The sequence below is a fragment of the Balaenoptera ricei genome, chromosome 20, assembly GCF_028023285.1.
Source record: "Balaenoptera ricei isolate mBalRic1 chromosome 20, mBalRic1.hap2, whole genome shotgun sequence".
NCBI classification, from domain to species: domain Eukaryota; kingdom Metazoa; phylum Chordata; class Mammalia; order Artiodactyla; family Balaenopteridae; genus Balaenoptera; species Balaenoptera ricei.
In genome coordinates this window covers 15,835,115-15,847,536 of record NC_082658.1, presented here as the reverse complement: position 1 = coordinate 15,847,536, position 12,422 = coordinate 15,835,115, and the positions used below count along the sequence as shown (strand labels likewise).

General features: G+C 41.2%; 1 long non-coding RNA gene across 1 annotated transcript in view; it reads left to right on the top strand.

The window, feature by feature from the left end:
- LOC132355452 (uncharacterized) overlaps positions 1–12,422 on the top strand; it is a 60,722-nt gene that overhangs the window by 22,141 nt on the left and 26,159 nt on the right. The window lies entirely within an intron of this gene.

Below are 12,422 nucleotides of genomic sequence, written 5' to 3'. Positions count from 1 at the left end.
GGAGCCAGCTCTCGGAGGGTGGAGAAGGGGCACAGGTGGGGCAGACAACGTTGGGAAAGTCTTGAGGGGAGAGAGAGCTCAGGGGATTCGAGGAGCTGAAAAGAAGCCAGTATGGCTGGAAAACTGTTGTGAGGGAAGGCTGGTGAGGTGGCAAGATCTAGGGTTGGATTTTATTCTAAGTACAGTGGAAAGCCATGGGGTGGTTTTTAAAGCATGTGTGCCTGTGAACACGTGTGTGTGCAAGTGTGTGCATGTGCGTGTGTGTGTGTGCATGTGCGTGTCTGCCATATCATGTGGACACCGGTGAGGAGGTCCCTCACCAGAATTGGTAGATGTGGCCACTTGATGCCTATTCCAGCCGTTGAAGAAACTTCAAAATGTCATTCAAGCATGTGCTTGGCCAGTGGCACAAGATGATTAAAGATGAATTATTAAAGCTATTTCTCCTACTTCCAGGACACTGACAAGACCAGAGTTCCCATATTGGGCAGTATATCCTGATTTTCAGCTTCCAGTCTCATTTCAGTGCATTTCTTCCTGATGTCCCTTAGAGATGCATTTCTGTCCCACACTGAGTCATGCTCCTTTTCCTCCCCGCCTCTTTCTTCCTGTCTTGCTGTCCTCCTCCTCTCCTTCCTCATCTTCCTCCTGCCCACCTCATCCCATTTCCCCTCTCTTCTCCCTCTGCCTTTCTCATTAAGACTCAGAGTACCTTGCCAAACTGCAGCTCTTAGATTTCTATTTTCCCAAACAAATTTCTTGGCTGGTCATTTTGGCCCCTGGTTCTCTCCTCTCCTTCCAGGCTAGAGCCTTCTCTGGTTCCCCTCACCTCTCCCCTCCCTCAGCCAGCCCAACCCAAGGTCACTCAGTTTTAGACACATCAACAGGAAAAAGCGCTCTTGCTTGCACCCTGTGAAAAGAACATGTGAAGGAATGAACCTGGGTGACATCAGTCCATGGGCATCAGGACCACGGAAGGCAGTTCTTGAAAACCAGATGGAACAGAAGGTATCACTGGGCGGCCTCCCTTCTTGGCTCACTGCACCCTCTGAGTCAGGATAATGAGAGAACATTCTTAAAACATGACTTAACCACGCTCAGTCCTCAAACAAATTCCTGGATGTGTGTGGAATACGCTCCACCAGCAAGCCCGAGCACAAACGTGCAGGGCGGGCTTGTCAGCACTCTTCTCAAAGTTGCTACCTTTACAAAGCCACCTTCCGACCCAGTTAGTGTGTGTTCGGTTTTTAAAACGTAAAAAAAAAAAAAAAAAAAAAAAAAGCCAGAGACACAGTGGGGTCTCTTATGGCTGCATTTTCATAGTTTTGTATTGTGGTGACTGGGTCTCTATCTTGGGGGATTGGGGGCCCTTGACATCACACATTAGCAGGAAGAAGTTATGGAAAATTCTTTCAGATAGAGAAAAAAGGAACAGGATATTGTCCATTACCAAAATCAAGCAGAGGGAGAGAGTCACAACTAGGGTGCAGTTTGTCCTTTATTTCACCTACACCTGGAAGGGTGTGTGTGTGTGTGTGTGTGTGTTTAACACAGGCAGCTTATCTGAGTGGATTTTAAGAAATTAATTTAACTGAAAATGATTAAATTACAAAGAGAGGAAAAAGCGTTTGGTTGGCCTCATATGGGGTCAGAGGCTGCTGCTAATGCAGTATTTCATCAATTGGCTCATTGCTATTCTTGAATTGATGTGATTTAGTTTCTCAAATAGCTCTTATCGTGGCAGGCTTGCATTTTGGATACACTGTACAGATGCCTTATAATCATTTCAGTGTGTTTACTTTAAAACTTTAAAAGCAATTAAGCAATTTTAAATATATTCGTGTGTGTGTGTGTGTGTACACATCCACAGAGAGATTTTATAAATGTTCGGACAAGGGTTCTAAGTGAACACTATAGGGCAAGTGTTATATTTATACACTGTAGGGCCCTTCATGCATTTCAAAGAGTTTCATGCAGACGAATGTTAAGCTTTTTTCATACCCATTGAATATACCATTATCTCCTTTAATACACTGAAGAAACCAGAGGACAAAGAGTCTCCCTGTGTCCCTTATCCAAGGCCACACAACTGTTACTGGAACCGTGGGCTTTCTGAGTGCCAGGCACTCACATGCTGCACATCACAAGTGCTGGAAAACGGTGATGAGTCAGCTTGTTAAAAAGTATAATCATCTACTATGGTGGGGTAGGGTTTTGAGATACTCTGCTTTTTATTTACTTTGATACGGAATAGAGCAAAACAAGTCATAATAATGCTTTTTTCTCATTAAAAAAAACCCTACTGAGGTCAGGGATAAAACAGTAACGCAAGTGTCCACGGGAAAGGGCCCAGCAACGTTCTGGCAGCATCTCAATAGGTATGTGTGCACATAGTTGGCGGTATCTTCATGCCCCGACCTGTCTCAGGCCTCTTCCCCTTTGTCTTTGTTTCAGAATGTTGTGTCCAGAGTTGAGAAACACAGGCAGAGTTTGATGCAGCGGTTTGGAACCGAGTGCTACCAGCAGGATGATAGATTCTCCTGGTGCCCCGGCCCCCGCCCCCGCACCATGAGGCAGGGAGGTGCGGTTACGGATTCATTCATCAAACATTTATTAAGCACTTAAGTGCCAAGTGCTGTGCTAGGTTCCGCGGATTTAGAGGAGGAATAAGACGCAGTCTTTGTGCTTGTGCGGGAGGAAGGAAAGTAAACAAGACGATGGAGCGAGCGTGTGGGCCTGGGAGACTGGGAGGGGGAGATGGAGAGACGGAAGGCTCTCACGCCGAGGAATGAAGTGCCTCCAAGTGTTGCTAGAGGTCCCACTCAGTGCTGCCTGCTCGTGTGTCGGTTCCCTTCTGGCGGAAGCATTTCTCACAGCGCCAGACGCGGGCTCCATCCGAGCTAGAGGACGTCCGTCAGCTCTCGCCGCCTTCCGTCTCTGCCCTTTTCCTCCCTCCCCCACGTTCCTTTCCCTCCCTGTCTTTTCAAATTCTGCTTAGGGCAGCCGCACGTGGTGGTCCAGCAATACTTATCAAATCGAACTCACCTGAAAGGTGTTCACGTTAAGGTATGAATGAATAATATGGGGGACACCTGGGAGCGCGTGCATTTACCAGGCTGCAGAGCCTTAAGCGTAAAGAGCTTCGGCCAGCTACAGAACAGAATTTTCCTTAGTGTGCTGGAGCGCTCCTGGCACCTCTGAATTCCCAGATTCTGGATAGTTGCCTGCTCTTTCTGCACTTAAAAGCTGGCCTTGTTTCCATTCAGTCTTACGTGTTTTTCCCTCCCGGCCCTCTATTGTGGCTGCATGATAAGGCAAGGGTGGAGGCCAGATTACTGCTAATCTGAGACCTTTTGGCTGGAAATCCCACAAGGCCTGCAGTAACAACTGCTTTGAAGCGTTTGAGACACCAGTGATGAAAAACAAAGTTGCCGTGAGTGGGACCTACAGATGCTGTCCCCTCCAAATGCACTCACTCGTTTAATTCATTCTTTATGGTTTGCATTTTTCTGGCTTCAGGACAGAACTCGCGTTAAGTGAGTGCATGAACGGGGAAAACATCGTGGATCAGTACATATAGTGAAATTATATTCCTAATGTTGGGTGGAAGGAAGGAGGAAGTGACCACTAATCTCCACATCATTCTCCCTTGAAGTTTTCCACTAGGATTCTCCCAAAGGCCCTATTTGACTGTACAAAAGTGTCCTGTTGCCAGAGCACTGCTTCTGATTTTATTTGTGTATCCCCATCCAGATGAAGTTGTGTAGGTTCTATTAAGAATCGTCCCCTTGTAGGAGCCTGGGCAGTAAAGACTGGTAATAAAATGTTTTTCAAACCCCAACTTAGTTCATTCTGAGGAGTTCATTCTTCTTTCTTTTTTTTTTTTTTAAATATATTTATTTTTTAATTTATTTTGGCTGTGTTGGGTCTTCGTTTCTGTGCAAAGGCTTTCTCCAGTTGCGGTGAGCGGGGGCCACTCTTCATCGCGGTGCGCGGGCCTCTCACTGTCGCGGCCTCTCCCATTGCAGAGCACAGGCTCCAGACGCGCAGGCTCAGTAGTTGTGGCTCATGGGCCTAGCCGCTCCGCGGCATGTGGGATCTTCCCGGACCGGGACACGAACCCGTGTCCCTTGCATTGGCAGGCAGACTCCCAACCACTGCGCCACCAGGGAAGCCCCATTCTTCTTTTAAACACTATAAACTTCAATGGAAGTTTCAGAAAGTGGACACCCCTTAATCGGCACTGTCCAGTAGAAATATAATGGGAGCAGCCTAAGTAATTTAACATTTTCTAGTAATCATATTTAGAAAGGTAAAAGCAAACAGGGGAATTTAATTTTAATAATATATTTTATTAAACTCACTATATTAAAACATTGTCATTTCAACATGTGATTGACATAAAAATTATTAATGAGATATTTTACTTTTTTGGTACTAAATACATAAAGTTCAGCGTGTATTTTTCAATTCCAGTGCATCTCAATCAGGACTTGTCACATTCCAGGTGTTCATGCAAAGGGTGTGGCTGGCAGTTACCTTATTATACTGTGAAGCTCTTGGTATCTTTTTTTTTTATTGAAGTATAGTTGATTTACAATGTTGTGTTAGTTTCAGGTGTACGGAAAAGTGATTCATAGATATATACAGATTCTTTTCCATTATAGGTATTACAAGGTATTGAATAAAGTTCCCTGTTCTATACAGTAGGTCCTTGTTGGTTATCTATTTTATATATAGTAGTGTATATCTGTTAATCCCAAACTCCTAATTTATCCCCCCCGCTTTCCCCTTTGGTAACCATAAATTTGTTTTCTATGTCTGTGAGTATGTTTCTGTTTTGGAAATAAGTTCATTTGTATCATTTTTTTAGATTGCACATATAAGTGACATCATATATTTGTCTTTCTCTGGCTTCACTTAGTATGAGAATCTCTAGTTCCATCCATGTTGCTGCAAATGGCATTATTTCATTCTTTTTTATGGCTGAGTAATATTTCACTGTATATATGTACCACATCTTCTTTATCCATTCATCTGTTGATGGACATTTAGGCTGCTTCTATGTCTTGGCTACTGTAAATAGTACTGTTATGAACATCAGGGTGCATGTATCTTTTTGAATTAGAGTTTTCATCTTTTCTGGATATATGCCCAGGAGGGGGACTGCTGGATCTTATAGTAGTTCTATTTTTAATTTTTTAAGGAACCTCCATACTGTTCTCCATAGTGGCTGCATCTTGGTATCTTTAAATGGCAACAATTTAGATACCTTCTCCGGGATAAAAATACTTACAATATGAGAATCAGTGCACCTTGAACAAGTGATGCCTGAATAGGTTGTGGAGAGTGAATTTAAGGGAGTGGGTGTTAGAACTGGGGCTTCTAGTCCGGGCTTCTTTTAGTGATTTAATGAAAAAAAATATTTTTTAAGGGTGAAATGTATAGCCTTTGCCAGCAATCCGACATAAAGGAGAAATTAACAGAGCAAATGGCTATTCTCCTAGCACCCGATCCCAATCCCTGAGACCACAGAATTGAAGAATGGGAAGGAAAATCGGAGATCCCATGGAATCATGTCTCTCCTTGGAGACAATGTTGCACCGTTTCCCTATCTGTACCTCAGAATCACAGAGGGGAGTGTCCGGAAAATACTGATTCCTGGACCCCCATCTCAGAGAATCAGATTCAGGTGGTCTGGACCATCAGTATTTTTAAAAAAATCCTCCAGGTGATTCTAATGTATGGCCTGGGCTCTGAATGCAGAAACATCCCCTTCATTTTTTAGGTGAAGAAACAGAGGCTAAGGATGAAGTGACTCACCTCAGGTCCCACAGGTTGTCAGAGGCAGAGTGGGGTCCAGAATCCAGGAATTCTTCTCTTCCCCACCTCGTATACAGAGAAACATTTCAATGATACCTCCATCACCAGTCTTTTTCCTGTTTGGTCCCAGAATTACTCTTGCTCTGAATTGAGATAACATTACCCAGCTCAACCTAGATTAGACAAACACTTCTAGTAAAGGCTCTGAGTCCTTATTTCCCAGAAAATCTCCAGATCAGTGATAACTTTGAAGTGATTCTGATCTGGGGCAATGGCCCTAAATGCCTCTCATTTTAGATTCAATCAGGATCTGAAACTCTACAGTGAATATTGGATTTTATTGGAAAGGATAGGGAGGAACCCAGAAGAAGCTAACACCGGAGTCTGATCAGGCGTCTTCATTGACTCACAGGTGGAGTAAGTGTTTCATCCAAAGGGGCTTCACATGCAAATATAGCCAAATGCCAAGCAGGAAATGCACATGCGCAAAGTGGGCTGGGGGGAACTCTTGAGCCCCTGGGAGGAGAACCGCCAAGGCCCAGCTCCTGTCCCTCTGCCAGGGTGCAACGACGTAGGTGCTGTGTTGCCAGAACTGCTGATGGCTCAGTTGCTCGGGAAGACAGAAATGTAGGTCTTTGTTTATTTCTGTTTTTGTGAAATATCCTGATTTGTGAATGTCAGCAACCAATTCAATTTTTAGAAAAACACTGTAAGGGTCAGATAAATTCCATTCATGAGGTCTCTTCTACCTGTAAGCGTTCCGAGTGCAAACTTTTAGTTAAATCTAGGACTTCTTCATACTCAATATTGAGGGTTTTTTTTTTTTTATTTTTATTTATTTATTTATGGCTGTGTTGGGTCTTCGTTTCTGTGCGAGGGCTTTCTCCAGTTGCAGCAAGCGGGGGCCACTCTTCATCGCGGTGCGCGGGCCTCTCACTATCGCGGCCTCTCTTGTTGCGGAGCACAGGCTCCAGACGCGCAGGCTCAGTTAATTATGGCTCACGGGCCCAGTTGCTCCGCGGCATGTGGGATCCTCCCAGACCAGGGCTCGAACCTGTGTCCCCTGACCTGGCAGGCAGACCCTCAACCACTGCGCCACCAGGGAAGCCCTCAATATTGAGCTCTATTGGTTTACAAAGTGTTGGTCTCATGCCATCATGCTTACTTTTGCCCTGACCCTGTGAAGCTGATGAAAGCAAGCATCAGTACCAGAAGGAAAACTAGTAGAAAAGTAGTACTGTTACCAAAAGTGGGGTCCGGCTGCTCACAGCTCTGAAGCCAATAAAGAGTCAAGCTTGGTGGAAACGAAAGTTTGCTTTATTTCAGAGGCCAGCAAGGGGGTGGGGTGCTCAGACTCCTGTCCAAAGGCCGACTCCCTGCCCCCCCTTCCCTCCCCCCCCACTCACCCCCGACAGCCAGTGGGCAAGAGCCTTTGGAGGGAGGGGGATACAAGCAGAGACAGCACAGCCAGCTCTGACAGTCATTTTGAAGTTGGTCATGTGGTGGTCTGATCAACATCATCTTGATTGTTTTAAGAACAGTTAAGTCTTCAGTTCCACAGTCGGTTTGTTCCCATTTCCTTGAGGCCAATTCTCGGAATGGTGGCAGCTTCTGTTATGGCTACAATCTGGTCATCATGTAGTTAACTTCTTCCACCTGGTGGGAGTTTCAGTATCTACAAAACAGCTCAAAGGATATGGCTCAGAATATTATCTGTAGCCCTTGAGGAGGAACTAAAGGTCCTTGACCTTGCTTAATGACTAAACTATTATTTTGTCCAGTTTGACTGCTTTCCTTTGCTTCTGTATTTTCTCATTTCTCTGATTAAACTTATTCTTTGGCTAGGGTTCTTCTACAGACAAAAGGCAGGAGGAAGACGGGGGTTGGGGGGTGGGTGTGGGGAAGGACAATAGGGTCTGGCTCTGTTTCAGTACCTCAGTTTCTTTTTCAATTTTATTCATTTTCTCACTGTCACATTACTTCTTTTGGGTTTGGCACCTGTGACATGTCATACATTTTCATAATGAAATTGAAAGTAGAGATCGTTACAGTTCCTAAGATCTAGCATTATTTATTTTTAAATTCTTTTTGAACATATAACAAGTCAGGCTATTATTAGCATTGCCATGGGATAAGCTAGTTCGGCTATACAGGGCTGTATAAGGAAAAATGTTTTCATTCACTGTGAAATGAAATGGAAGTTTCCATTGAAGTCCTGGGGCAACCTCTTAGCCAATGAGATGATAATCCAAATAAAAATTAGAATTACTCTTACCCTTATTCTTTATTTCAAGAAGAAAACATCCTGGCTAAAAACACAGTGTGACTTCGAGAGCCCTTGATTTCAAATAATCTAAGATATTAATAACACCTGAAGCCTTTCTCGTTAACAACTTAAGAATTGATGCTAAATTACCCTTTAATCCAAAGTACACAGCAAAGATAAATGTAAGTTATTTGTGAAGCATATTGGAGATTAACGTAAAATATGCATGGCATTTGTATCTTGGCTATTCTCCTTAACACATAACCTTGAATTTTGCCATGGTTCTTTTTTTAAATGTAAAAGGCTTAAAATTAGAATCTCTACTTGTGAGAATCTGTTTCAGGTATATTTCTGTGAACAGTTCCCCTGTCCTCAAATAACCAGAGGTGGGTAACAGTTTCTGACAAAATCTGAAGGCAACAGGATTAAACAAGAATTAGAGCAATTGTATTTTCTTTATCTAAAACCTTTGAGTCTTTGGAAAGCTGCTTCGTTTCTATTTTGAGCCAGGCTGCCCACATATCTTAAGGACAGAATTTTTGCATAATTTTGCTCTTCCTCTTTTTATCTCTGTTTGGGTGTATTTATTATTTCATATGTGATGATGCAAAGCTCGTTAAAAGGTCCATTTATATTCTTGTTATCTGTATGGGGATCTAGCTGTTTTTCTTTTACTGTTTATAGAACCCTCACTGTAATATTCAGATTTGCTGGCAACAAGCCCTTTCTAACACCGTATACATTCCATTCCCCTCTGTGACTCTATTTATGGGAGTCTCTGTGATTTACTCAAGACTAATAAAGACAGTGTAAAAGGATGGGCCATGGATTTATCCATCCATGGAATTTTAGCACTTTCAGAGGGAGGTTTATCTAATGTTCTTTTTTTCCAATTTAATTAAAACAACCACCAAAAAAAACATTAGTCCAAGTGAGTGACAGTTGGCAGATCTGCATTATTCAGCTGGAGGGACTCCAGAGCTTCTGATGCTTGGAGATGGACAAGTAATTACCTCCTGTCTGTGACTATTTTCTACCAGGCTAAGCCCAATGTTTATTGTAAACTATCTGCCATTAAAAGCTGTAATAGCAAGCCTTATGTTCCCACACCATAAATTTGACTTGCACTGTTTTTTTATTTATCTTCATGTTTTATTATATTCTTTGCAATGTTTCATTATAAAGGAAGATAACAGAAGAATGAAAATTGAACAAATTCCAAATTCACGCTTGAAAAAAAGATATGCTTACCATACATATCTATTTTGCATAAGCCCGGACAGCCCTGATGGCCACTTTCTGGATATTGGCAGCTTCCACTTAACTAACTATTAGATGCAGTTGCTATTAGTACATCACTTGTTAAATGGTCCAGAAAATAGCCTAAAAATTAAAGTTTAATCAGACCACGTAGGCCCGAAGCCTCAGTTCCCAAACTTTTTGTTCTCAGGACCACCCCTCCCTTATTTTTTCACATCTTTATTGTAGTATAATTGCTTTACAATGTTGTGTTAGTTTCTGCTGTACAACAAAGTGAAGCAGCTATATGTATATATATATCCCCATATCCCCTCCCTCTTGCATCTCCCTCTCACCCTCCCTATCCCACCCCTCTAGGTGGACACAAAGCACCGAGCTGATCTCCCTGTGCGATGCGGCAGCTTCCCACTAGCCATCCGTTTTACATTTGGTAGTGTATATAGGTCAATGCTACTCTCTCACTTCGTCAGGACCCCTTTATACTCTCAAAATGTTTTTGAAGACCCCAAAGAGCTTTTGTTTGTGTGGACTATGTCAGTATTTACTGTATAAGAAATGCAAACTGAGATCATTTAAAAATATATATAAAAATATTTATTTGTTTTAAAATAAGTTAAACATTGCATGTAACATTCATAACATTTCAAAAGAAAAATTACTATTTTCTTAAAAAAATTTAGTGAGAAGAGGGATGATTTTTAGATTTTGTGTGATTTAATAGAAAGAAGATTCTCATATCTGCTTCTTCATTCAATCTGTTGTGATATGTTGCTTTGGTTAAAGTAGATGAAGAAAATCTGGCCCTACACAGATATGTAATTGGAAAAGGGTATTTTAACAGCCTTTTCAAATAATTATGAATATTCTTCTTTGAACACCAAAACCAGACTCAACAAGTGGTAGCTTCTTAAAGGTTAGTTTAATGAGGAATCTGAAATCCTATCAGTGGACGTTTATTATTTTTTAAACGAACAGACTTTTTTAGAGAAGTTCTAGATTTACAAAAAATTGAGCAGGTGGTAGAGAGTTCCCATAAACCCTTTTCCCTCTCAGTTTCTTCTATTATAACGTCTTGCATTAGTGTGGTACATTTGTTACAATTGATGAGCCAGTAATGGTATGTTATAATTAGCTAAAGTCCATGGTTTACAATAGAGTTCACTCTTTGTGGCATATAGGTCTATGGGTTTTGACAAATTCATGTCATGTATCCACCATGACAGTATCATACAGAATAGTTTCACTGACCTAAAAATCGTGTGCTCTACCTACTCATCCCTCCTCTTCTTCCCCTGAACCTCTGGTAACCATTGATCTTTTTATGATCTCTATGGTATTGCCTTTTCCGGAACATCTTACAGTTCGAATCATACAGTATACACCCCTCTCAGATTGGCTTCTTTCACTAAGCAATATGCATTTGATGTTCCTTTATGTCTTTTCATGCCTTGATAGTTCAATTCTTTTTATAGCTGGGTAATATTCATTGATGAATGTATTACAGTTTGTTATCTATTCACCTTTTGAGGACATCTTGGTTGCTTTCAGTTTGGGAAAATTATGAACAGAGCTGCTATAAACATTTGTGTGCAGGTTTTTGTGTGGACATAAGTTTTCAGCTCATTTGGGTAGATAACAAGGAGTGTGATTGTTAGGTGCTCTGGTAAGACTATGTTTATTTTAGACTTGTAAGAAACTGCCAGGCTCTCTTCCAAAGTGGCTGTACCATTTCACATTCCTACCAGCAATGAATGAGATTTCCTGTTGTTCCACATCCCTGCCACCATTAGGTATTATCAGTTTTGGTTTTTTTTTTTTTATATTTCAGCCATCTAATAGGTATATCGTAGTATCTCATTGTTTTGATTTGCAATTACCTAATGACATATGATGTTGAGCATCTTTCCATGTACTTATTTGCTATCTGTGTATTTTCTTTGGTGAGGTGTCTGAGATCTTTTACTCATTTTTTAATTAGGTTGTTTATTATTGTTGAGTTTTAAGAATTCTTTGTATATTTTGGATACTAGTCTCTAATCAGATATGCATTTTGTAAATATCTTCTCCCAGTCTGTGGCTTGTCTTTCCAATCTCTAAAATCAACGAACCTTTCATACTGGTACAGTTTGGTGCCACTGCCTTGATTTATGCTAAGACACCAGAAGTTTCACCCACCGTTGTTTAATATCAGTGCAAATTTCAACCCAGAGGAAAGGCAAATAGCATCTTGGTATTATTATAAAGATAGTTTTAATTTTGTGGGCGTCCCTGGAAGGGTCTCAGAGATCCCCAGGGACCATGGATGACACTTTGAGAGCCACTGGCCTAGAGCAAACAAATACAACCCATACTATTTAGTTCAAGCCTTGGAAAGACCAAATAGAATGAGAAATCTCTGCTTCCCAAATGTGAAATGTTAACTTAGTTTTCTGCAAAAAATGATTTAGAAGGCACAGAAGAAATATTATGCACTGAAGCCAGTGTTCTAATTCACTGGGCAGAGTCAATTTTGTTTAGATTTTTTTCCCCCAGTGGTTCTTGGCAGGATATCATTCTTATTTTTCAAGATATATATATATATATGTGTGTGTGTGTGTATATATATATATATATATATATATATATATATATATATATATATATATATATATTGTGTGTGTATGTGTATAAATATATCACCTAAAGTTTGTGAGCCACTGAATGTCTCTTAATGGCCAAAAAACTGGTAGATGATGCCCAGTAATGGGCTTATAGTATATTTGTATATGTAGACAGTATATGGAGTCCTCAACTTTTTACTTTCTTTTCCCAATCCTCCACCCGTGTACAAGCACAGAAATGGGGGAAGAACCGTAGTTTTGCAAACCAGACAGACCTGGATTTGAGTCTTGGCTATGTAATCTTATTTAACTTCTCTGAGCCTTTTGTTCTCCATCTGTAAAAGGGAAATGATATCATTGCCAAGGCTGTGAAGATTATATAAGACAATATATGTGAAGGGTCTAGAACCTCATAGGTATCACTCAAGTAACCAACATCATCATCAAAATCATCCCTTCCATTTTTAACAGAT